A 22,545-nucleotide genomic window follows, 5' to 3' on the forward strand; every position below is an offset into this window, starting at 1 on the left:
ACTTGCCAATGTCCCTGCAATTCTACTTCTGCATATTTAGTAATTAAAGTAGAAATGTGTGGCTAAGTCAAGATATGCATTTACCATTCAGGACACCTTTGCAACATCACCTCTGTTGTGAAATCCCACTGGTTGTGATAGTTCAGTTTTAAGAGCATGTTCCTCTAACTTCCTCTCTTTAGAGGCAAGAAAGCTAATACAACCTTGCACACTACATACCCTCCTGCATTATATTATTGCATCTGTAAATGGAGGGTTATATATTAAAATCCTTTCCACAGCTGCATGCCTGCATAGCAGTATGGCAAGGCAGTATTAAATACTTGGAATGAGGCTCTCATTAGTGACTTTTCAAGAAGACTCACTTTGTAAGCTAGCAAGCTTAGTCAGTCAATTAACCTCTAAGCCTGTGTACTATTGTGTTTACCTTACCTGCATGCACTAAAGTCAGGTTAATATACCTATGAAAACATGTATCTTCGAAGTACCTGAACCAAGCAAGGCTTAGCAATATTTACGACCATTATACCACCATATATATATTCATCCGTGAACAGACCCGTATGTTCCTAAGCGAACCTTCAGTAAGTGTCTCACATTCATATGGTAATAATTATTGCATGGGTGGGTCTGTTTTATGATGGCATACATAAATATGTAATGCTGTTGGTATGAACAGTGTAGACAGCTGAGGAATGTTACAACAAATGTGTAATAACTCATTTCCTCCACAGATCAATGATTACAATGCGGAACTTCTAATGCAGGAAAACTCTTATTCTGAAATGGAACCATATCTGAGGTGGAATAGTGCAGGACAATCACATAATCATTCCCTCTTTTAAAGTACTTCAAGGTCCTTTTTTTATCAAACTTATTAAAATTAAAAGCACAGGAAGAAAAAAACCCTAGTCTTTTTACTGAAGCAAATGGGTTTCCCTTGGCAGTCTCCTGTATAGGCACGCTAGCTGGTGAGAACTGATTAACTTGAAACCCAAAATAAGATCCTTAAAAATGAACAGCTCACTTTTATAAATATCCAACATCAAGAGGTAGAGAAGAGGGAAACTGGAATGCAAGGGCAAATTGCACCATGTTTATGCTGGAGTATCCTACCAGCTGATCACTGGATATTTCATTTGCCTTCTGACCTTAAACAGACAAACAGATGACAAGATATTTTGAATTTTGAGACTGCTGTACTGTAGGCAACAAAAAGTGTAAGTGCTTAGGAGGTGAGATCTGTTTAAGAACCTAGAAATATTGTGACATTATCTGTATGTCTACCTGAATCCAAGTCACTTTTTCTAGAAATATTTTTTGGGGGCAAGCCAGCAGCTTCCTCCTGATATTACAAAAATGTGATTTGTCTATCTCCTTCCAAAGAAATGCTTTGCAAGAATTATTTTATTTTATTTTCCCATGCAATAAAAAAAAAAAAAGAAGATACATTGAAATCATTGAATGTACATGACAGGAAAAAACAAACCCAAACCAAAAACCAAACCCAGTTCTGGAAGGTAGTGAGAGTAATGATGCCCAGGATCTAACATCAATGGACTCCTCTTGAATTAACATGGCTAACAAAGGAAAGACTTGGAAGACATTTAAAAACAGACCAGTGAGCCAAAATGAAAGTACAATAGCCTCAGGAGTGTTTATTCTTCACCTTAGAACCCACTTATTCTTTATAAAGAAAACCAAAGGAAAACTAATGAGTCAATATGACTCATACAGTTTCAGGAAATGGCTGTATACCCATTGCCAGATTATATCAAGAGGAGAAGGAATGACCTCATTACATCTGATGACCAACACAGAAAAGACCTGCGTAACTTCCCTGCTGGTTTCTTGCTTCCCACAGCAGCACTGACAGATATATCCAAGAAGCTGGCACTGAGTCATCTCACCTGTTTCAGCACTGCACATATGAGAGCCCTGCAGGAAACAGGTCACATTGAATCCATGTATGTTTCAGATAAGCAATTCTGCTGCCTACTGCTCTCCATCCAGCATTCCTCCGCACTGGGATCAGCTTCTCCGTTTACTTGTGTATAGCTTCTGTCCTCAAATCGACTTGACCTGATACCACCTTCCTATTCTAAATGCAAGCACACCATGCAGTACAAGCGTCTGCAGTTACAACTTGTTTACAAGTATATGCAGAAAAGGGTACACTCTTCCTTAGAGTGGCCACACTTTTCTCTCCTTCTGTGCTTCAATACAGCCCTATCAGGATCCTCCTGATAGATCCCTGTTCTCTTGAGAGAGGACCACATCCAATCCTAGCTGAGCAGCTTCTGAAATACCAAGACCTGCAAGCAGTTGGCAGTGCTAACACTGGAGGAAGGGTATTTATGGGACATAGACTAGAGCCACTACGAAGCAAAGGGTCATTAGCAGTACTGCAATAAGGGAAAGGGCAACACCAGCACTTCTGTTGATGCTATTGACATGATGACCCATACTACATGGAAGAAATTCAATGTTTACAGCAAAGGCCATCAGCAAACCCCAGCAGAAGTTCTATAATGTTTGAAGTTGGCTTCACAAAGTATCCAGACAAATTCAGCCCCTAATCAGGTCGTTTCTGTCAATGTGTGGCCCAGAAGTAGAGGTCCAGATGCTACAGATACTCCTGGAAACCTGGTGAAGACCCAGTCTGAAACTGGTACACAGAGCTCATCTAGCATTACCTGCTGTGTTATCATATGACTTTACAGAAAGAGCTAAGCTACCTCATTCCTCGTAGTGCTTGAGCACTGTCACACTGTGAAGTTAAACCTGTCTCTGCATCCCCAGGTTCTGTCTGCACATCTTCGTGCATGAAAAGCTGTCTGCACCAAAGAATTAGATTTTCAATAGGCTCATTCCCCAGAGATATATCCTGCAACCTCTGACTGTGTAGAAACAGGAAAAATACAGGAAAAAAACCAACAGGAAAAATAAATTTGCTTACAGTCCATTTATTTACCTTTCACATTTTAGAATGCAAACTGACAAAAGTAGAACTCCTTGAATGCATTATAAGGCACTTACTGCCATTATTTATATTTTACTTACATCTATGTATATCTTTGCTGTGTGTGTGTTAAACTTTGGCAAATGCTTCACAAGACAAATGCTACCTTTTCTAGGTTGCTCACAGTGCGTTCTTGCTAATTCAGCTAGAGACTTCAACCTTGCAAACAGCATAATGCATATTTCCCAAAAGACCAGTGACTTTTGAATTAAGCCATTCTGCCATCTGAAATGCATCGCAAGTAACCCAGAGAGCCTGCAGGTCTGAGCATGCAATTACAATCATGGCTGCAGATTCCTTAGATGCTCTCTAAGCGAATACCAAATCTCTATAGGCTTGAAAGTCCCGTAGAAATGACCTGCAAGTGAAAAAAATGTCCTTTTCAAGTGCACTTCAAACTGGGAGTAGGAATCATCAAAAAGTGAAAAAGAACAGCAAATTTCATCCTTGCTGGCATTCAGCCTAGTATTTGGACAATAAAGCTTTTTGTGGTTTTTTCTTCTTTATTTCCACCTGCATACGGCACTCCTTATAGATAGAGGCTGTCATCCGCTGAGCACCTGATAAAGCTCCAAGGAAGAGAGAGAGATGAAGGACAAACTTGCTGACCTCATATCCGCATCTCAGCAAGATGGCCCGAAAGCTGACAAGTGAAGAGGACAGGTATTTCACAGCCTTCCAATTGGAATTCATTCAGTACATATCTATCCTAACACTTAGAAAAGTTTTTCTAAAACTGTTAAACATTCTTAGTACAAAACTACCTTCTTCTCTTTCCACTTTGTTACTTCTGGACCTATTCCAGTGGACATGAAATAAAATAATTATCCTGCTTACAGTCCCTAACTTGTTCTGCACAGGGAAAGAAACAACTCTCTGATAATAATTACTTCTGGTCACAACTGGCCACAGTTCCAAAGTCACCCAGTGTCCAGCATCCCCAAAACTTCATGATCTGGCCATTTATTTAGGTCCTTTGCATAGCTTCAGTTGTTTTGAAAATCTGCCTTTGACAACTAAGTGCTATTTAACTTACTATGGATAAGTTTAAAATCAGGCTATTTTGTGATCTTAAATACTTAACACCCCCCATCCCCCCCCCAGGATCTGGAACACTGGCTGGCAGATTTACAGATTAAAAAATTTGTTTTATTCATTTTTCTGATGGAAATGGTGTTATGATGAGCCTCTTCTAAATATGGAGAATTCTGAAGAAAATAAAATTATATCCATTCCTTAACAGCCAGGGTTCAAACCTCTTGCCTTTTGTTTCCCCCAAATTATTCTTTCTGTGCTGTCAGCAGACACCTGAAGGGGAGAAGTTCGTGTTATTGCAGCTGAATGCTCTGGGAGATATTTGTTCCTGAACTGTTAACGGTATCTGAAGACAGTCAGGAGACTAACCAATGGAGATTACCTATCAGGATGAGGAAGAAATTGTCAAACCCAAAACCTACACAATTTCCTAGCATGCTCAGGTCCTCAGCTGGCAATGCCAAATCCGAACAGCTCAACTTCACACAGCACCAGAGCATGACAAGTAAACATCATGCTACTATTTCAAGATATCCTTGGCTAAGATACCCTGCTAATGCAAATTCAGTGGCTAACTAACAGCATGGGAGAAATGGTGCTTAGCTGTTGAAATCTATTGCAAAGCTATATGGATCTATTTTAAAGCCTGTGCCAAAGTAATTACAAAGAATTCAGAATTTACAGTATAAAAAACAGATGGAAGCCCTTTCCATCACACAATGCAATGAAATCTGTTCCCCATCCAGCACAAGCACAACCTGCAGAGGATGAGGCTGGGGTAAGAGAAAGACACAGCTGAAAGGAATTCACTGATCTGATGCCTCTCCTTGACAGGGCTGATGAACAAGAAGAAACCTAACTGGGTGAAGCTGAAATAGAGCTGAGGTGGATAATTTTCTCCAAGGAGCCCACCTGAAACCTTTTCTTTGCAATACAGAGCTCATTTCTGCCTCTGCGTAGTTCATTTGACCCTCTTCATACCCTTCTCTGTGTGACTTCTCTCCGGTCCAAAGCAAACAGTCCTATCCCCTCAAATGAGAGAGGTAAAATCTGCAGCCTAAATAGAGGTCTCCTGACCTTTGGATGTGACTTATGTTTCCCAGGGACACTGTGTGCATTTGATAACTGGCATTTTCTAACAAAGACACATTTTCAATGCTGCTGCAAGGGAAATATACTGAATATGTCAAACAAGAACCTGCAGCATTGTTTTCATCTGGACCTTTCTCTCTCTGTGACTGACGTATAAAAGCATGAAGTTAAGTAAGGCTTCATCTCTTCCCAGTGTTTCCAACTTTACTTCCTTTACTCCTGTACACTGAGGCACAACAGCTACAGAACTTATTTTTGTGGGGAAAACAAGAAGCTCCATCTCTCCATTCTCTGTTCAGTCTTGTGCTCTTTGTGTGCTACGTGTCTGTATGCACACACGCACACATACACTCCCCATCATGGCAATGTAGCTCCTCCATTGTTACAGGGTGGCCTTCCATCTTGTCTCACTGTGGAAAAATTCAAGGTCCAAAATTTATCCATCAATATTTTGTAGTTTTGCTGGCAAGAGGAAGGGCAGATAAGATTTTGGTTCCTTACAGTGTAAGGATTGTTTAAAAACACAATTCTCTCTGATGAGAAATTATTTCTGACAATCAGTGTTCACAATTCCAGGGTAGCTAAATTTGCTGGCCCTGCAGGGCTGAATACATAGTAGGAGGGGTAGAATTTTTCCTAAATGGTCCCAGGAGAGCTTAAAGAGCTGGGAGGGTAAAGCATAAGATCACCATAATTAAGTGGTATTATATTTATTCCCAGCTCAACAGAGAGAGATTACTGGCAGGGAAATGTATACATTTAGAACTTGTGAACTTACCATTTTATGCACAGTCAGAATCACAGCTTCCCTAATTTGTATTTACCTACTATTGTACTGATGGAAAGACAATTTGAGAAACAGGAAAATTTGATTGTAAAAAGCTGCAATAACTGACACAGTAGAATCACATATAGGAGCAGTACTTGGAAAAAACAACTTTGAGATTGGCTGCATAGATGTCAATTTTTCTGTGTTGTTTTAAAGTAGTAACCAGCTTTCTATCAGCCCAATGTCAGTTTACTGTAAAGTCCTCAGAAGTCTACTTAAGTTCCCCATGCATGGCTTGTAGCATGATAGTGGATGTTGGGGCTTTTTGGAAGTGAAATAGCAAAACAGATTATATTGTTGGTCCTCTACAGATCTGAACAAATCTTAAACTTTTTTTTTATCCTCATGGTTAGGCTCCATGTTGTTTTCCACGTGAATCATGGCTGATACTGTTGGAAGATGCTTCTGACTAGTGTCTGGACAGAACCTTTCAACACATACAGCTTGTAACTCTCTATGAATCAGAGATAATTATCTGTCATACAGCAAAGGTGTACAAGGCAACAGAAAGAGCTGGACAGTAGAAAAAGTTATTTGGGTCACCACCCAGTTTTAAAATGTATTTACTTTTAATCAGAATTTGCAAATCACCTAAACTTCATGGTGTTCTCTAGTTTCTGCACCTCTAGACAACTTAGCAAACAGTAATCAAAGTAGCTTATTTCTCAAAAATGAAGTCTCCAGATCTTTCCTACGAGGTGCTATTCTTTACTGCTGGATTTCCCTTTTTTTTTCCAGGACACAGTGTTTCACCAGTACTCTCAGTACTGATGAATGCTTGTGAGTGTACGCACTTACAATGTGGAGTGCATTCCATTCAAGTTTGCAGGACATTCTGTACATGGTGTGTTGACCTATGTATGCCTTCTGGCTCTTGCACAAGGACACAAGGCAGCTCTGTTTCCTGCCATGAGTCATCATTCAAGAATGGTAAAAAAGGAAGAAAAAAAAAACCTGAACAGATTCCAGGGAAAAGCAAGTAGCAGCTTGTGGTTTTTACAGACAGAATTACATTTTTTTTCCTTTTCGGTGACCATCTTGCTAGGAAATCCCAGGAAGGTCAGAGCCTTGTAGTTTTTATTATGTTACAACTAGCCTGAGTGGAAAGACTGTATTAGAGCATAATGTTGACCTTATCTAGCTGTAGTGAAGTAGATACTGTCCATGTGTTTGTCTCCACTAGAGTTTCACAGTGAGAAATTTTATGAATACACACATGCACAACCCCTTTTTATCAATGAAGATATAGTCTTACCTTAAAGAATAAACTTTTAGAACCTGGATCAGTTGTACGAAGAGTGTACACGTTAACCTTTACAAATATCAGGTGCCTCAAGTTAAATGGCCATTAGTTAACTTGAGGTAAAGTCAAGTGAAGACAAGCTCTGTTGGGAGCATGGGAAGTGCTAAATAGGCAAGACCATTTTCTCTCTGGGGACTATGGGTTGGCAAATGAAATTACACACTTTTTTTCAACGTTGACAAAATTTGGGGGATTTTTGTTGGTTTTTGCTATAATTTTTGACAGGAGCAGAAAGAAAAAACCCTGAGGGAAATATATGGTAATTAAGATGTGGGAGAAGGGAGGAAAGAAGGTGAAGAACAGCACAGGGAGGAAATGGGATGCAGCTGGCTGAGAAAAACAAATAGAACATGGAGAATGAACACCAAGAGGTGAAAGGAACAGTAAAGAGATTTTCTTGTGCTCTTACTGTGAAAAGGCAGGATAAGCATTTCACAGGTGTTAAAAACCACTAAACTAAAAGGATCAATAAAGCAGAATCTGTCACCCAGATTTTTCCAACTGTTCTCAGGCTAGGAGTGAATGAAAGTGATTCATTTGCCTGGTGGCTCTCGACAGCTTGTACAAAATGAGCTGACAGTTATTTTCGGAGAAAGTAGTGTTCATATCCCTCTGCTTCACAGGGCACTAATCAGTCCTTGTGTTGGCAATCTGTAGTAGAAGGCCTATTACAGCAAGAGCACAGAAACTAAACTGCTTTTTGCTTTAGCAGTGGTCTTGTGGACTCAGAGAAGAACCACAAGGAGAAGGAGGAAGTAGAGTGGGTGTAAAAGTTCATATGCTCCTACCGACACCTCACCTCTTCTGAGGGTAGACAAAGACTTTCATTGTCAGTGATCTATCCAAGGCAGAAGGTTCTCTTTCAAAAACACCTGCAGGAAAAAGTACCTTATTCTAGTATTATTAACACTCAACTGGAGGGGGAGAACAACATCAGCTGTACCATCACACCACAGGTTGGCTTTGGGCCAGAAGTCAGCTTAACAGGGCTGCAAAGGTCAGCTGCTTGCTCCTACCCCCAGCTGTCTGCCACTGCTTTCACTGTGCTGATAAACCCTGCCCTGGTTTCGGCTGGGATAGTTAATTTTCTTTCTAGTAGCTGGTATAGTCTTATGTTTTGTGTTCAGTATACGAAGAATGTTGATAACACACTGATGTTTTCAGTTGTTGCTAAGAAATGTTTAGTCTAAAGTCAAGGATTTTTCAGCTTCTCATGCCCAGCCAACAAGAAGGCTGGAGGGGCACAAGAAGTTGGGACGGGACACAGCCAGGACAGCTGACCCAAAGTGGCCAACGGGGTATTCCATACTGTGTGATGTCATGCCCAGTATATAAACTGGGGGGGAGTTAGCCTGGATGGGGATGACTGCTTGGGAACTAACTAAGCATTGGTTGGTGAGTGGTGACCAATTGCATTGTGCATCACTTGTTTTGTGTATTCCAATCCTTCTATTATTATTTTCATTTTATTATTGTTATTATTATCATTATTAGTTTTTTCCTTTCTGTTCTGTTAAACTGTTCTTCTTATCTTAGCTCATGAGTTTTACCTTTTTTTTGTCTGATTCTCCACCCCATTCCACTGGGTCTAGGGGAGGAATGAGTGAGCAGCTGTGTGGTGCTTAGTTACCAGCTGGGGTTAAACCACAACAGCCCTTTACAGACATGTACTTTACACCAGATCAGAAATTACCAGTTTGAAATGTAACTTTACAGGGGGGGAAATAGGTTGGTTGGTTTGGTTTTTTTCCCCACCTTTTCAATGACCTAATTAACAGTGGAGCTCCACACACAGTTGTACTGATTCACTGGGGAGGGATAAATTGCGTTAGCAAGGGAGAAGCAGTAGGAGGAATAAACACCTTGAGGGTCAGGATCTGATGCTGAGAAAACAGTATTTGGAAGGACTGCTTTGGGTCCCCTGCTGAAGTGCTGGCTGTTTGTGGGAGCACTGGGAGAAGCTGCGTCAGATGAGGCTTCAAGATCCTGAAGAGCTCTGTGCCTGGCCTACCACACCAGCCTTGCACGTGGGTCTGGTCACCAGCAACTCTATTGTTTTCCTAACAACTGTTTCCATGGCACTGTCATAGAGACAGGATTAGTCATCCAGGCTGATAAAAGTGGTGTACAAATGTTCACACTCCAGCACCAGTCACCTCTTGTGGGGGAGGGCAGCAGCTGGTCTCAGAAGGCATCTAGGCAGGACTGGTTTGATGAGGGTGGAGCCTCTTTCAAGAGCTTGTAAGTACAAGGTCCATGTTCAGCTGAACTGGCTGCTGGTACTAGGGAATGAAGTTCTATGCATTCAACCCATTCCTTCACTGGCAGCTGTAACAGTAATGTGGTTTCAATTAAAATATGAGATGGGAAGAGCTTAAGCCACAAGGAGTGCTTAGCGGCATTTCTATTGATAAGGAACCACTTCCCCCATCCCTTGGCACTGAAACCTGAAATCAGAAACAAAATTTAACAACTTCTGCCATGCACTTTTGGAGGGACAGGCCAAAACCAGCACTGTGCAGAGGCATTTCTGCAGACCAAGGATAGGAGACCTCCAGAGCAGCTCTGGAGCATGGTAATGTGTGGCAGCTGCTATGCTTGTTTAACAGGTTTAGCTGGCCCAGACGCAATGCCCCTGGAGCCGTGGGTATTTCCACCACAGTAGCCATCACCTCCTGGCAACTGTGAACTGACAATGTCTTCTTCCCCAGCTGGAAAAAAGACGAGGCACACAGGAGTTAGAAGGCTCCTCTGTATGCCTTCCCATATGTCCTGGTTTTAGCTGGGATGTAGTTAACTGTCTTCCTAGTAGCTGGTACAGTGCTATGTTTTGAGTTCAGTATGTGAAGAATGTTGATAACACTGATGTTTTCAGTTGTTGCTCAGTAGTGTTTAGACTATAGTCAAGGATTTTTCAGCTTCTCATGCCCAGCCAGGGCACCTGACCCAAACTGGCCAACAGTGTATTCCATACCATGTGACGTCCCATCTAGTTTAGGAACTGGGAAGTGGGGGGGCAGGGATTCGCCGCTCGGGGACTGGCTGGGTGTCGGTCGGCGGGTGGTGAGCAATTGCCCTGCGCATCATTTGTACATTTCAATCCTTTTATTACTACTGTTGTCATTTTATTAGTGTTATCATTATCATTATTAGTTTCTTCTTTTCTGTTCTATTAAACCGTTCTTATCTCAACCCAGGAGTTTTACTTCTTTTCCTGATTTTCTCCCCCATCCCACTGGATGGGGGGGGAGTGAGTGAGCGGCTGCGTGGTGCTTAGTTGCTGGCTGGGGTTAAACCACGACACCATATAACAATCTGTGCATGGGATTGTCCCTCCCCACATGCTGGGAAGAGTCCCTCCTTCTAAGAATAAAGAGCAAAAAAGATAAAGGCAATGGGAAACCTGTACATACAAGCCCAAACTTGTGTCCTCTCTAAAACTGTCTTCATCTGCTGAGGCTGGCAGGCGGCACTGACACTGAATATTCTCAAGTACATCACGCCAAAGACATTTGTGACTCAATACTTCTGGACACAGGCCTGGTCCACATGTGAACTGTGCTCCAGGATCTCTGGCTATTTGATGCCTAGAAGACCACTCCTCCATGGTTAACTGCACCCCCAGACCTCTTTCAGTCACAAATCAGATGGCTCTAGCTTTAAGCTGGGTCCAGAGACAGGGGAAAAAAGAATGATGGCTTACAGACCTCCTCTCAGACACCATGCCCACCTAACGCTCTAAGTGAGCTGAGGGACAGTCTGGTCTAGTTTCTTATCCAAAAACCTTGCTTAGATTCAGCTTTAGAGCTTCTAAGCAGAATGAAAACTGCCCTTTGACTGTCAAGTTTTGTCACTTAGACTCTAAGTAAATACTTTATTAAGACTCGTTTACACATGAAGCTTTTCCTGATTAAGTCCATGTGTGAATTCTTTTGTTCTGAATAAGGAATATCCATGTGCAGCTATTTCAGAGCAGCTATTGCACTTTTAAATTCATTGCCTCCCCCAACTCACATTAACTTTGAAGTGCTGTTAAAACAAACATATTTTTGAGAGCTTGTTTACCTGCCAATATAACACAGAAAATTGAAGACAGAATGGGTGCTCTTCATGTTAGTTAGGAAGGGGTGAGAATAGCTGTTGTGCTCTTAAATTTACAACCTAACTTGTTTCACAATATTTCATTTATACAGACAGCCCTTGACTTTTTTTTTTTTTTTTCCCCTGTGTCACCCTAAAATGCCTAGCTTTGGTAGGGGGAACTCTCTCTGTTCCACGCTTTCCATGATGACATGATATAAAGAATGCTTATTGGACAAATATGACTATTTTGGGGGAAAAAACATTTGTATGGTTATTTGAATAAAAATTCCTGTATAGGAGCCAATGCCATTAGGCTTAATTACTTAATCTATTTATGAATGTTTAATGTTGAGTTTGTTATTTTGCCATTATCTCACTATGTCCAGCCATTTTTCTGTGTAATTTTCCTTGCCTCATCACACCTAATTCCATGGAAAGGTCCTCCTGCAGATAAAAGTAAAATCTATCTGGGAATCAAAATATATTCCAAGCACAGTGTGTATACATCGACATGAATGCTGTAGTTATGGTTGATGATTAGTAGTGAGTAAATATTTATTGCCAAAAATAAGATGGAGGAGAAGAAAAGCAAAAATATTCTTGGCTTTTATAAAACTTTTGTAAAATTGGAGCATTTTTAATTTCTTCCTAATTTCTTAAAGTTTGATTGACAAAGCTAAAGAAAATCCAGCCCTCCCAGTCTCCATGACTAACAGTGCCACAGAGCCAAACATTCTAAGAATGGATGCAACTACAGTGCAAGGGGCACTGCTGCCAGTTTTTTTTTGTTCAGAGGATGGGCAAAAGGGACTCCACTACTGATGCGTGTCCACTTGCAAGGTCTGCTGGTACACACTTGTAACTATCTTAATAAACATTTCTTAGTAGAGGCAAGACCTGCTGTTAAATGTCCTATGCCCAAGGGCAACAGCGGAATCTTGATGTCCTTTTATAAACTTCGTTTTTATTGACCCATGTCTTCTTTGCCTACCAGATGTGAACACATTGCCTAAATCACATGAGAACAACAATCTGGATTTGGCTCTAGGACTCAATCACATGAGAATACAGGGACAGGTCAGCTGCCATGACGTACTTAGCTTTCTGGGAGGAGATGCAGCCTCTTGATCATGATAAAGCCCTTGTGTAGGTGGGCATGTGTGATGGTTTTTATGAGATTTGCTGTACCTATGAAGAATAGGAAGCTCATCCCCTGTGTAGAAATATGTCTGGTCCTGTAGGGAGTCAGGCATGAGGGGCAGTTAATGGTTGCGCCTCTGCTTTTCTTTTGAGCAAATAATGTGTTCCTCCTGGCAGCTTACAGTATGCTGGCAACCAGCTCAGCTCTGAAATATGAGCTATGGTAGATGGGGGGAGGGAAGGTCAGCCTGGAAGGGTGTGGGAGAGGATTTCCATTCCAGACACAGGCTTTTGGTTAGAGCACTATTGTTCACATGTGAGCTATTTGAATGATCAATGAGAAAAATTCTCTCTCTCCCCCCCTGCCTTTTTAGCAATCCTAATGTAACTGTAAAGGAAGACAAACACTTTTTGTTATATTTTGCTGGTTTCATAATCCTGATTGCATTGAGCGTTTCACAGTAAGACTTCAAAGTGCTTCTGCCTTTTCATTTTACATATGGATGTACAGTTTGCTTGAAAATATGTGTCCTGCCCAAATTACATTAAGAAAACATTGGAACTATGATATACACCCATCAGCTAGACATAATTTTGCACTATTTCGAATTCAGCTGCAGCGTCTCATCAGTTTTCAGCATTTTTTCTCTCATCCTAGGAAACACGTTTTTACACACCTCTGCTGCTATTTGGAGAGTTTAGTCTCTATGCTGTCACATACCGAACACTTAATGAAATCCCAGCGTTAAAGAAAAAGAACTCACAAACAATGAGAGAAAAACAAGAAATAACTTGTTTTAACAAATGAATTGCTGTGATAAGAGGCACTGTTAAAAAAATACGCATGTGAAATCCATGATATTTAAGCACATATATTCCTCATTTCTAGCCAAGGGATACAAAATACAAACATGGGGCAATGTGTGACCCAGAACTGGCAGGATATCTTACATACTTACGCAAGTTATTGCTCAAAATAGGGGAACTGTGAATTACTTGTAGTAGGTTAAAAATGACAGCGGAAGCAGGAGGCTCTTTGATCAATTCCACTTCTTCAGAAAAACTGTACAGAATAATATTGCCTGAAATCAGCACGAACCTAATAACAGGAGACACTTTCTTAGAAAATCTCCAGCAAAATATATTTGTCCCATACAGGTGTGATATTTGCCTGTTTTGTTTGCCAATACATACATATGTTTTGTGATGGAAACCATTCTCTGGCACTATAAAGGAGTACAAACTTTTATCATCTTAGTTCAAATAAGGTAGTTTTTGCTTTTTTTGAAGGGAGATACTCTTCCACCCTAATGGAAAATTAATGCTGAAAGTTCCTTAGTCCAGTTCAGGAAAAGAAGTATTATGGAACATACTCATTAAAACACCCACCGTCACCACCCATGGGTGAACTACAGAAATCAGAAAACTGTATTTATAAAAACTGTAACTCAGACAAATGCTATTGTCCAACCAATGAGTGTAATTTAAAAAATCCCTCCAGGAATATCACAATAATAACCTTATCCCTGCTTTGAGGCAAAGTCCAATAACTTCTAAAGACCAGATGAATCACAATTACTTGGTCATTTCATAGCTCACAAAACTGTAAACACGGACATTTATAAACCATAGTCTGCACCACTGTACTGAGGTTCATCATTTTTTGTGCTGCATATGAACTCTAAGCTACAGTATACCAAACAAAACTTTATATCATTTAGAAGATAAATCTGGGAGAAAAAAAACCAGACGTCCTACTGAGGTCTATTGTAAGAGACTGAATTCTTATCCTGAACCATTTGCCTCAAAGATTGTCAGGTGTGGGGGACTGGACCATCATCTCAAGGAACTGTGAACTGCTTATCTTGAGCCCTTTGTCTCTAAGATGGCCTGTTTAAGCAGGACACTCCTGTCGATAAAGACAATTACCAGGCCATTGAGGCATCCAGAGGAGGAAACAGGGCTGGAGCTGACAAGATACTGGTTTCAGGTGTTGATCACGCGAAGGTAGTCTGATGGATGAAACCTGCAGCGCATGACATCATTGAAATATGCCCTATAAAAAACTCACAGAGACAAGCTGTGGTGGGGCCTTCTTCACCACCAAAGAACTGAAGACTGAGGACCAACGGGATGCCACTGGATCCGTGGTGGTGACCATCCTTGCAACCCCCACCACAGACTGCTTGCCTGAGGACCAACGGGATGCCGCTGGATCCATGGTGGTGACTATCCTAGCAATCCTATCCTGACTGCTTGCTTAATTTCTACCTTTTCTTCCATTCTATCTTATAGCTACCATTTTGATACTTTTGATAATAAAACCTATTTTGACTATATGGCATTTGACCTCGTTTGTGTCTTAATCTCGCTCTTGGGATCATATCGAAACCTTCCCCGACATCGGATTGGGACATCTATGGAGATATTTTGACCTCTGAAGGATTTCTGGAAGGAAGGATGCTGTCCTGGTTTCAGCTGGGATAGAGTTAATTTCCTAGTAGCTGGTACAGTGCTATGTTTTTGAGTTAGGTATGAGAAGAATGTTGATAACACACTGATGTTTTCAGTTGTTGCTAAGTAATGTTTAGTCTAAAGTCAAGGATTTTTCAGCTTCTCATGCCCAGCCAGCAAGAAGGCTTGAGGGGCACAAGAAGTTGGGAGGGGACACAGCCAGGACAGCTAACCCAAAGTGGCCAACGGGGTATTCCATACCATGTAACATCATGTCGAGTATATAAACTGGGGGGATTGGGGCTGGGGGGATCACCACTCGGGAACTAACTGGGTGTCGGTCAGCCTGTGGTGAGCAATTGCATTGTGCATCACTTGCATATTCCAATCTTTTTATTAGTACTATTGTCATTTTATTAGTGTTACTATTATCATTATTAGCTTCTTCTTTTCTGTTCTATTAAATTGTTCTTATCTCAACCCACGAGTTTTACTTCTTTTCCCAATTCTCTCCCCCATCCCACTGGATGGGGGGGGAGTGAGTGAGCGGCTGTGTGGTGCTTAGTTGCTGGCTGGGGTTAAACCACAACAGATGCAAATCTACTTGTTCATTAATTCCTACTTTTGTGTGTTCGTTTGTTTTACTCTTAATTTAATCTCCTTCCCATTCCATTCCTTTCCTCTGCCAGCCTCCCTTCATCAGGTTTTGTCTTTCTTCAATCTACAATGCTTACCCCTTTCCTCCTATGCCTTGTGCAACTTTTCTGACCCGTTCTCTCTTCCCATTCTCTTCACCACACTTGTTTGTCTTCTGGTGCTATCTCATGGGACCTGTCCTTGACTCTTCTAATTTGATGTTTACACTCTGCAGGAAAAGAGACTGATGATAGTTTCACTTTCCTGTTCTCTTCCTCCTTCCCTCTTTTTGTCAAGTTCTGAGTCACCAAAATACTTAAGGCTGTAAAAAATTTGCATTCATCAGTGTGCTGCCATTTAAAATTATGGAGATGCATAATACCTTGCTAATGTAAACTCTTCATCAGGAAATCTACAGAGAGGGAATTCTTCTAGAGTCTTCTCTGACCTTCTTCAGTCCATTTTTCAGAGGTGCTGAGGGCTGGACGTGGCCATCATGGGAATGAATTGGGTGCTTGTGCAGCAGCTCAGGTTCCCCCCTCTCAGGTAACTAAGAGAGACCACCAGGCAATACCAGCTGCAGGTTAGACAGTTAAAGAGGAGACTACTGATCCCCTAGGCCTCTCCAATAACTCTATCCTGTTGACAATAACCACAACTCAGAAAACACTAATGGGAGTTTTAGAGCATGGGACCTCTGGAGAAAAATACTAAACCCTTACCTTTAAAATTTATTTCTTGCGAGTCTCCATTATTCGTTAGTTATGATTACCTGTATTACAGCAGACACTTGCTAGTGAATCATAACTGAGGGTTCAGAATAGTTCTAATTATAACAACCTTTTATACATGAGATTTTGGAAGTATTTATGTGTTCAAGCTTTCCACATTAATCCTTGAGAATTTTCCATGTTTAATCTCAGCTGGAAAGTATTTTGAAATGCTCTAAGCAAAATTAATTCATCTGGGTTTTTTTGTTCTTCTGTTTGACTTACCAGGAGGGGAGAAGAAAGCATTTTATTCTCTAAATATATTATTTGTCAAGGTTCTCATTGCTGTGGTGAAGAACCCAAAGTGGAAAGCAATCTCTCTTGCTCTCAAAGATTTGGAGAATTTTAGAGCAACGGTAAACTTGCCCTGAGGCCAGACTACTGGTCTCCCTTATCCCCAAGGACATTACACTCCCTTTTCCAGTGAGAGGTAATTAGAATTCCCTACAGCAAGTGAATAAGTGAAAATGTTTCAACCCTAGCTGTTAAAGAAAGCTAAACTAGAATCAAAGAACTACATGGAAAGTTTTAACACAGGTTTTTACTATAAATTGCAATAGAAAATAAAGAAAACAGAGTAACACAGATAAGTAATTACTCATCCTAGAAATATATCCTGTTGTCTGTATTTTAATCCTCCACACTAACAAGACACAAAGCATTTCCTAAATGCTACAGCAACAAAGAAGTTGGTTTATTTTGCACGCATAACAAAAATGAAGAAATCTTGTTGAATTCTTAAGAAGATGGAGGAAGCAAAGAAAATGTCAAGCAACCGGTGACTAGCCAGTATCAATATGTCCCCAAAGAAAGAGAAACAACATACTGTTCAGATGTCATAAAGAAAAGAACCATCAAAGAGCCCACATTTCTTTGTGTTACCAGTAAGTTAAAAAGCTGACCAAACTCCAAGAGCATGAATCAAGCTTGTTTACAATTAAAACCAACAAAACCTATTAGCCAAGGCCCAACTTAATAACAAATCTAGAGACTTCTCAGAGGTGTAAATTGTTAAAAAATGTGAGCAATACTCAGATAACAATGGTGATCTACCACACAACTTCCCTCTCCAGCAAGAATCACAAGGATTCTGTGTATGTTTCCTTTATTGTATAATCTTGATTCATTCCTACAACACTGTACACTGCATATGGCAAAGATCTTCTGAACGATCATAACGTGTACTGGAAGTATGCGATGAACTGGAGTTGTTCAGGTAACATTCATTCTGGTATTTTTGGAATGAATACTTGATTTTGCAGCCTTAACAATTACTTAAACGAGGATTTCTATCAGTAATTTTTAACAGAAAACGAACAAAAATTGACCTATTTTTTTATTCTTCCCTAGCAACTCAATGACACAATGTCAGCTTGACACTTCGGTCCTAGACAAGACCTAATTACAGACTTTTGTGACTTGTGCCAGCAGAGAAATAACTGAGCTAGCATGTTTTCATCTGCTATGCTGAGTGCCATGCCCTTGCAAGTGGATTTCACTACTATTTGCTTACCTCTGAGGACTGGGAAGATTCAGAAGTCATGAATTTTATTCCTGACCTGAAATAGAAATCCAGTAGGTCAGTGTTAAGCTCCTCTGCCCATTTCCCTTGAAACTGACTCTTTCTGCTTCAGTCTTTCCACATTGACTCCCAAATCCTTGCTCTCTATTTCTAGCCCATACTTGCTTGCCCAGCTCATGCAAACTTCTACCATTTCCCTCCCAGGGCAGATCCACTCCCCTCCAAGGTCCAAGACAGGTGATTTAATACCCTTTTACTTTCATCGCATATATTAGCCCTCTCCAAGGCCTAGGCCCAACAGCTCAACAACCCCCAGACTTCACTTCCTCAATTCTCCACCTAATTTTCTTAACCTGCCAGTCTACTGTACTTCCATATTAAATCACAGTCTTTCTTTCTGTTTTCTCCATTTCCTTCTGCTGTCCCAGTTGTATCCCTGGGATACCCGTGCCTCCCACGACTAGGTCCTGCCCTTTTCCATTTAAATTAGGGCCCCTCTTTACAGTCCTTGGGCATCAATGGGATAGAGTAACCGAGACAGGCATTTTGGGTTTAGTCCTGTTGTTTGGCCATAGTCCTGCCCATAAACATGGCAGAGCTACAACCAAAGACCATGCTCAGTTCTTGGCAGTAGTATGCCCAATTTGGATGCAAGAAATGCGTCAGTGGTTAATATATTGGTGTGCTGAGACCACTATTTATCTCACTGATCAGTAGCAGTTCATTAACTCCCTACTCCTGAACTCCTTTACCAGCCTGTCTATATCCATCTGCTGTCCTGCTCCATGCATCCTCATCAGCACATTTCTGAGGCAAGGACTGCTTGGAGTTGTGTCTGTACAGAGTGTAGCACAGTGGGATCTTGGTTCAGAGTGAAAGCTAGATGCAATTATGATGTTCATGATGATAAAAAAGGAGAAAATGGGTGTGGGGATAGTCACCTCTGGTTATCCCAAAAAGGTCTGTCTGCGCAGTTAAAATTCAGCCAGGTCTGGGGCAGAACAAAGTGTCTCTGTAATTTTGCAGACACATGGTGTACAACACAACACAGCACCTTAGGGTATGCAAGAAGAATCCTGAGCTGACCAAACCTAATTACACAAATTGGAGTTTGGTCAAGACATTAGCTTCAAACATCCATTCCAGCAACAAGAAGATGCTCCAAGATCTTCTGGAAGAATACCTTGTTAGTCCTCCAGTTATATATTCCATTAAAAACATCAGGCAAATTGAGGACTAAACCAACAAATTCCATTTATAGTGTTCAATTATACTAAGCAAGTCTTTACAGTATGCTTGTATATGTAGTATTTACACTAAAAAGACTGTATTTCTCTTTCATTTATCTGTCAGGACCCATATTCAAAGTTCGTTGTTGCCTAGGAAACAGTGGATAAAAGCAACAAAAGCAAAATATTTCACTGAACATCCTATGTAGCTTTAGGTGCTTGTAGTATTCTCAGTTGTTCCCACAGACAGGGAATCCTCAATTCTAGTCTTCGCAGATAGGTGAAAGATGAGTGGCAATTCAATTTTATTTAAAAATGTAAACTGCAGTAATTTGAGATGACCAATGTCCTGTGCATTACTCGACTTGACTTGCAGTGACCTTCAGCAATGCCCTTAACTTCATTCTCATGCTTGTGTGAACAAATTTTTTTCATGCTTACCCTATAAAAGGATCTGTGACATAGGTGATACAATGTTGTTTCTTAAAAGTGCAAGAACATAAACTTACTGTGCAATGTGTTAACCAAGACATCTGAAATATGGAAATGACTAAAATGATCTGCTTAATATTGGACTCATATGTAATATCTTACATGTACTCTTACGGTTATGCCAGAATTTTGTAACTAATAAACACACTGGGGGAGATATTTGGGATAAAAGAGGAGAGAAAAATGCTGGTTTGTAACTAGAAATTTACATTTTTTTCTTCTAAAAATTCAATACACTTCAAGCATGACAAAATTAACATAGCAACTCTGACTGAAGCAACACGTATTTGCTAATGTTTAAGAGATGCATGCAGGAAACTGCTTGCTCCTGGAGTCACACTTCTCAAGTAAACACGGGTAAAAAAATCTGGCTGCAACAAGTTTACAGTTCCTGCATCGGTGTCATAGATAATCAGGTGTGACTTTCTCAGGTGCAGAAATACTTCAAGACACAATATTCACAGAAGTGAAGGAACAGAAATGTTGGAACTTTTATCTTTTTCTTCCTCTGATGGGACACAGGTACACAGTTTATTATTTTAACAGAAAAAAAAAAATTTAGAAGAGCTAGTACTGGGAGGATAAACTGTCCCATGCATTTCAATATAGTTTTAATTCCCCAGTACAGGATGGGACCCAGCCCCATCCTTTGACAATACACAGTATCAGAAGAATGCAGCACAACTGGCTTACCCAAACCACCACAGCTGATTGCACGGCAGTAACCAATATAAAAAGTAAGTAACTCTCTTGCTTCGTTATCTTTCATGTTGAGGAGAGAGAGTACCTGCTGCTAGCTGTATTCACTTGCCCATCTTCTTGGAAGAAAATAAGGGTGTGAGCAATTGACACATCTCTTTTACCCCAAGTACTAAGCATATTGAGCTGAAACATGAACCCCTCCGGTCCAGTGACTCTGTCCATATTTAGTACTTATAAAAATACAATTTGTCCACATTGACATATGCTGACTCCTTTGGGCTTTGGAAGAACAAAATACAGCTCCTATCTCTTCCTACACCTTTAGGTTCTGCCTGAGCCAGATTATCTCCTGTGACTGCTTTGGAGTTATCAGAGCAGCTCCACTTCTGATAAGACCTGTGAGAATACTGCTGTAAGCAAAATCTGTGTGGCCATAAGCATTTTTATCAATAGCCTCTGTAAATGCATCTGCTCCACCATTCCCACCTCTCCCAAAGCTGTGCCGAAGGGGAAAAAGTGACATGGTTATGCTCTGAGGGACAAAAAGAAAAAAAAAAAAAAAGAAAGAAAAAAAAGAAAAACACTGTTGATGATGGACAGGTGGACAGGGAGCATCCTCCATTTTTCAGGGTTATCTGGAGAACAATATAACCCAGTAAGAGAGGCAGAGATGAAAGACTGAAATTAGAAGCAGATCAAATGCTTACAAGGAGATGAAAGAGAGATGTGATCTAATATAAAGGGGACAAGGCTGTTCTTTTGCTGTCCAGTATAATGACGAGATGATTGAGTTAGCCCTTAGGCTGAAACACCAGTTTACGTTGCTGTTACTAGCCCAGAGTGACAGAAAGAACAAAAGAATACAAAGACCAGAAACTGCATCTGTTGCAATTGCACATCTCCACTCAAGTAATGGGTACAGGTGAGAAGTACACCATTTGTTAAAAGTTGGCTTACTGTGCTGTAGGTGGCCGTTGAAAATTGATCTAGAAAATACAATGTAACAAAATGGTAATGTAGGCTGAGGAAGGATAAAGAAGTGCTTTCTACTAGGTAAGGTATTAAAGCGTGAAATATTTCCCAAAGAAACTCAGGAGCCTGTGGCTCTGCGCTCCAGTGAGGGACTCTTTTAGTAACGAGATTGTATCAGCCACGGGACGAAAAAAACAGCACATGCCTTTCAGGGGAGGTTGTCACTTCCCCTACAAAAGGGTTCAGGTGCCTTTTTGTACTTCAAAGGTTACCACGGCAGATCAAATGCAGTGTTTGTCTATTTGCGAATGCAGCGCAAAAGGAACACAGAAGGCAGGTGTGGTCTGACAGGCGTTTCAAGGGAGATTCCAGCCAAGTCTAAAACCCCGTGCTTAAGGGTTACCGGGAAACACCAAGTTCCCTTCTCCACGCACCACCAGAACACCAAAGGCCTCCCGCCCCACGCTACCTCAGAGGCGCTGCCCCACACCCCTCGCCTCCCAGCAGCTTGCTGCAATCACCCCGGGGTGGGCCGGGCGTTTTCTCGTTGCCTGACACGTTTTTCCGCCGGGCAGGAGCAAGCTGTGCGTGACGGGAGCGCCCCAGGGGGACGGCTCCGCCGTGTGAGGGCCAACGACCGCGCGGGTACCGGGGGCAGCCTTGCGCCGCGGCGGTCCCGGTCCCGGTCCCGGTCCCGGTCCCGTCCCCGTCCCCGTCCCCCGCCCCGGGCGCAGGCAGCCCCCTCAGCCCCGGCCGGGCCCCGAGGCACCCCGCCCCACCGGCCGCAAAACCCGCTGCGCCGCCTGAAAGCCGGCACCGGCGGCCTCCCTGCCCCTGCGCCAGCCTGGGGCCGCGCGGGCCAGACGGAAGGACGGGAGTGGACTCCGCCTGGAGGCGGCTCCAGCTCCGGGCTGCGGCGGCGGCCGGGCCGGGCCGTCGGCTCGACGTCGCGCAGAACCCCGCTCCCAGGGCTCCGCCCGATCCAGTCCGGAGAGTAGCTCCCGCCCGGATGCAGGCGGCGGCCTCAGCAGCCGCTGTCTCCTTCCAGCGCCCCAACCGGCCCAAACCGGCTCGAACTGGCGCGGGCCAGATCCGCTGGCCCCGGCGCAGCGCCACCCGCCCCCCGTCCCCGGGCCGCCGGCCTCCCTCCCTGAAGCGCCGCCACCCTGCGCTCCCCCGGCCCCGGCCCCGGCCCCCGCTCTGCCTCGGCGGGCAGAGGCGGCCTGCCGAGCCCCGCGCCCTCCCCGCAGCCGGGGCGCAGTCC

At 42.2% G+C, this 22,545-nt stretch overlaps 2 long non-coding RNA genes across 6 annotated transcripts in view; one reads left to right on the plus strand and one right to left on the minus strand.

Moving 5' to 3' along the window:
- Positions 1-1,113: 1,113 nt before the first annotated feature.
- LOC138682548 (uncharacterized) lies at positions 1,114-22,191 on the minus strand. 3 transcript variants are annotated; one of them, XR_011322654.1, is made up of 6 exons: positions 21,751-22,191; positions 17,878-17,923; positions 15,977-16,144; positions 15,693-15,823; positions 8,081-8,153; positions 1,114-3,380 (listed from the first exon to the last, which is right to left on the minus strand). It is a non-coding gene; the product is annotated as an uncharacterized lncRNA (long non-coding RNA). The 3 variants fall into 3 exon arrangements; XR_011322655.1 differs by lacking the exon at positions 15,977-16,144; XR_011322653.1 differs by lacking the exons at positions 15,977-16,144; positions 21,751-22,191 and having other exon boundaries at positions 17,878-18,112.
- The window catches only part of LOC138682547 (uncharacterized), a 56,318-nt gene continuing 50,395 nt past the window's right edge, over positions 16,623-22,545 (plus strand). For 2 of the 3 annotated variants that reach the window (XR_011322651.1, XR_011322650.1), the window contains exons 1-3: positions 16,623-17,943; positions 20,039-20,129; positions 20,231-20,344. This is a non-coding gene — a long non-coding RNA (uncharacterized lncRNA). The remainder of the gene's footprint in view (positions 17,944-20,038; positions 20,130-20,230; positions 20,345-22,545) is intronic. The other variant, XR_011322652.1, reaches the window with a different exon arrangement.

Source organism: Haliaeetus albicilla, chromosome 28, assembly GCF_947461875.1.
Source record: "Haliaeetus albicilla chromosome 28, bHalAlb1.1, whole genome shotgun sequence".
Taxonomy (NCBI): Eukaryota; Metazoa; Chordata; class Aves; order Accipitriformes; family Accipitridae; genus Haliaeetus; species Haliaeetus albicilla.